The 4,413-nt window shown below is 43.3% G+C and overlaps 1 long non-coding RNA gene across 1 annotated transcript in view; it reads right to left on the bottom strand.

Moving 5' to 3' along the window:
* Positions 1–2,378: 2,378 nt before the first annotated feature.
* The window catches only part of LOC117942016, a 7,737-nt gene continuing 5,702 nt past the window's right edge, over positions 2,379–4,413 (bottom strand). Inside the window, exon 3 of the long non-coding RNA XR_004656043.1 lies at positions 2,379–2,389. This is a non-coding gene — a long non-coding RNA (uncharacterized LOC117942016). The remainder of the gene's footprint in view (positions 2,390–4,413) is intronic.

Genomic DNA, 4,413 nt, shown 5'->3' with positions numbered 1-4,413 from the left:
AGAGAGAGAGAGAGAGAGAAAGAGAGAAAGAGAGATAATAAATGAGGAAGTAAGAAGGATAAATCACATCCCTCTAAATCATTTTGGCTTTCAACCCCCAAATAAGAAGTTCTTTCTCCACCTAATGTGAATAAATATGCACAGAGCAGGGACACACCTGCGACAACCAAGGAATTGAATTGTTCTATTTGATTCATTATGGTAGGAAGCCAAGAGAAAGACAAAACAGCTATTATTTTACAATGAGATTTGAAAGAATAGGACACATTTCCATACGGAGAGCAGTTGGTGAAGGGGGGGGGGGGGGGGGGGGGGGGGGGGGGGGGGGGGGGGGGGGGGGGGGGGGGGGGGCTGATGTGTCTGGCCAGCTGCCATCACAGGCCTTGTTCTGCTGCAGCAGACTGATGTGCACTTACTGACACACATCTGGTCAACAGTGTTTCTCTGTGCTTTTGATATTACTCTCTTTGTCCAGTGACACTGAAATTAGGCCTGTTGCATTAGTGGTGAAATCAGGGTTATAGGGTTAGGCCTTCAGGATCAAATTTCAATCCAAGCTTTATAGTTTCACCACAAATAGCTCAGCAACCACAGCCGTGCAGCATCTTGGACATCCATTAGGGAATCGGCTGTGGACGGAAATATAAATATCTTTTATACAACAATAGGATTTGCAAAGAAGATATCAGAAAACACACAAGTTCCCAGTTTGGAGACGAGAACAGCCGGCTAAACGGAATAAAGAGCAGTCATCAGGATCATCATTCCCTAACAGAAACACCACGGGAAATACAGCCACTGGTGTAGTAGGCGCGCTCCGCTGCTACTGTTGATGATATTACCCGGTTGTCAAAACTAGAGTAACATCCATCTACTTACTATTAGCTGAGTGTCACTTATGTGTTCAATACAGTATAAAGCATCGTAATCAGCTTTATTGGCCAGGAATTTGACTCTGGTTAGTCTTTGCTCTCAAAGGACAACACTCACTTCACATAAAGAATAAAAACAGAAAGGACAGTAAGAAATATAAAAAAATTATATCAAGCATACTCTACAACAATACAATGGAGTTTACACTTCACATGAAAAATATTAAATAATTGAAGAGGGGGAAGTATACAGTCTATCAGTATAGTCCAAGATTTAAGATTTAAACATCCACTAGCATAGACCACGCCACAACCATGTGTCAGTTAAAGACTTAATGAACATTATGAATGTGCAGATAGATAAACTGATGTGGATGTCGTCTGATGGCGGGTCTGGGAGGATGTGTGATGACAAGGGGGAGGAGACTCAGAGTGGGGGTTCCGTCTCAGAAGCAGTTTTTGCCCAGGTAGTCAGTGCCCTGTTTCGCCTACCAGGGGGAAGGAGGTTGAACAGTCTGGGACCAGGATGGGGTCTGCAGAGGTTTTTGCTGCCCTTTTCCTGACCCTGGACCGGTACAGGTCCTGGATGGAGGGAAGGTCAGCTCCAAGGATCCTCTCTGCAGATCTACTTGTACATTGCAGTCTGGCTCTGTCCCGTTTGGTGGCTGACCCAAAATGATCAAGTTGCAAGCGAGACAACATCGTCTGAATGAAGGACTTTTTTGCAGTACAGAAACTCTTTTTTTTTTTTTAGAACTACTTCTAAATTCACAGTTTTTAAAACACATTTTCAAAACATTAACAACATGCTCTGAATTTTAAAATGTAGGCAATTAAGTAAACCGAGTTAAATTGATTCTGCACAAATGGATAGGTTGCGCTTTTCTAGTTCAGAAGGGGCTATTAGCAGCCCTGTCCTACTCCAACATGGATGATTAAATGTCTACAATGATGATCCAACACTGTACACTGTGTATGCTTTGGATGAATCTAGATTTCCCATGAATATGGAATCCAAAATGACTAAACATAAAAGAAAGGTTAAATGGGCGTTTAACATTACACGGTCATTGTTCCCTACACACACTGGATGGTGCTCTTGTCCAACTTCCAGTACATCGTGCATCCAACCTGCACGGCTGAGAAACCAAGTAGATAAGATAGACTTTATTAATACCACACTGGGGAAATCCCTTGTTACAGCAGCTCAGAAAAAAAGCACACACATCAGAATAAGACAAAAACGCATTCAATAGACATGGGGCAAAAATACTAAAAGTATGATAAGAGATAGAACAAATATAAGAGTGTAAAAAAAAAAAACTCTAAAAGAGCAAAACAACAGACTGCCACTCACACAGTGCCATCTTGAAAAAGTGCATCTTGTGCAACATCTTAAAAAAAGTTATTTTTACACTCACACACAGGACAGTATTCACATGCAGTATTGGAGGGATGTCAAAGTGAGGACAGGAGCCCAGAGCAGTCGCCCAGGCGTCGGCCTCGCAGCTCTCCAGCTACCGGTCCACAGCCTGCTCTCGCACATGGCTAAACGTGGGGCTTGAACCGGCAACCCAGCAGATGCCAAGTCCCCACGGACAAACTGCCATCCCAATCTGTACTCATTTAAGACAGATTCACCTACAGTGTGGACTGAGTTTGGTTAAGTGTTGACTTTCAATAGAACATTTTACATTCACGTTTCCTGTTGCTATACAGTAGGTCACGTAGGCGTAATTGACAGGGAAAAACTGGTCAAAACTGGGTATTTTCCAAAGTTTTAGTTCCTTTATTTGACCTTTTTGTAGCTTTTCCAAAGTTCTTGGCGTATTGTCTCGCTTTTTTTTGTGGCAATTTTCAAAGTTTTTGTTGAAATGTTCATTTTTTTTAAATGTTTTGTTGCATTTTCAAGGTTTTTTTGGGACAATTTTGTCGCATTTTCCCCCAAATGTTTTTGTCTGTCCGTTTTTTTCAACATTTGTCATCTTTTTTAACATTTTTGTCACTTTTTTCAACACATGCATACATGTCCCATAAACTCCCTGGATGGCTGGAAATCTCGTTACTTGAGATAAGTGTCCGTAGGTTCCATGAAATGCGCTATTAATCTAAATTATCATTACGTTGGTTGCTTCAACAAACTCTTAAAGCTTTGTCAAGTGATACACATACATCCAAAGTAGGTTACGCTACCCTATGCAACACTTGAAATGCAACGATGCATCTGTAGCTTATTCTCTTATTGTAAAGGAATGATGTTCTGGTTGAACAAAGCATTCATTGCAACTATATGACCTCCTGGTTATGCTAAGTCAGTACTGCACAGTGGGAAATAAAGCACCGTACAGAAAGGACCTTTAGAACAGCAGGTGTGGGAAAAACATCACCACTTGTGTCCAAAGCGACCGCTAGAATCAACACAAACTGAAAGTTACACACAGCCACATTAAGGATGTTACAGAATCTCCTGAAATTGTAGATTACACGTATGAGAGTCATTAATAAAGCCACTTCTCTTGGCATTTTTCACAGCTATCTTTGTTTTACGTGTACTTCATCAATTTTAATTTTTGATATTGTGTAGGCTACCCTACAAATTCTGAAGGTTGAAAGTGCAGAGTACTGACAGGAAGTGCAGGGAATCCTCAGAATGAGATTACAACAAATATACTGTGGGACTTTGAGACAGTAAAGCATCATGGGCCAAACAATATCATTCTATCATTAGCTGAAAATAAGCCCGGTTGTTGGTCTAGCTATTGAATCATTCTGAACAGAAAATAAACCAAAAGCAGAATCAGTGATCAGAGAGTAGCTGGAGCCCAGTCTGAAGGATTTCGTTGTTTGTAAACAGCGAATGGGATAAAATTGTTTGTCTGTCTCACTTGAAGATGATTGAGGCTATTTATTTCCTTTGGAGGAGGCTGTTTGCTTTGGACGTTCTCCACCATGCCTACTGGTTTACACTGGTCCAGTCTGGAGACATTCTGCTCATAAACAAAGGCACAGCTCTGCAGAGGTAAAACCTCCTGGGAGGCTCCCTCCACTCCTGAAATAGTCTGGAAATAGAATCGGTTCAAATCCCAACAGCGGTTCATGACCGAAAGAACAAGAGCCAGGGTACAAGTGGCCGAAGTGGGTTTCCTCAGGAGGGGGCCTGGCGTCTCCCTTAGAGATAGGGTCAGAAGCTGAGTCATCCGAGAGAAGCTTGGAGTAGAGCTGCGGCTCCTTTGCGTGTGAAGGAGCCAGTTGAGGCCATCTGGTCAGGATGCCTCCTGGGCGCCTCCCTCAAAAGGTGTTCCAGGCACATCCAGCTGGGAGGAGGCCTCGGGGAAGACCCAGGACTAGGTGGAGAGATTACATCTCCAACTTGGCCTGGGAACACCTCGGGATCCCCCACTCGGGGCTGGTTGATGTGGCTCGGGAAAAGGAAGTTTGAGATCCCCTGTTAGACCTGCTGCCTCCGCGACCCAATACCGATAAGCGGACGAAGGCGGATGAATGGATGGAAGCATAGGCTGCTGGGGGGGGGGGGGGGGGG

Source organism: Etheostoma cragini, chromosome 3, assembly GCF_013103735.1.
Source record: "Etheostoma cragini isolate CJK2018 chromosome 3, CSU_Ecrag_1.0, whole genome shotgun sequence".
Lineage (NCBI taxonomy): Eukaryota > Metazoa > Chordata > Actinopteri > Perciformes > Percidae > Etheostoma > Etheostoma cragini.
Note: the sequence above shows the minus strand (reverse complement) of the source record. Positions and strands in the feature narration are given on the sequence as shown.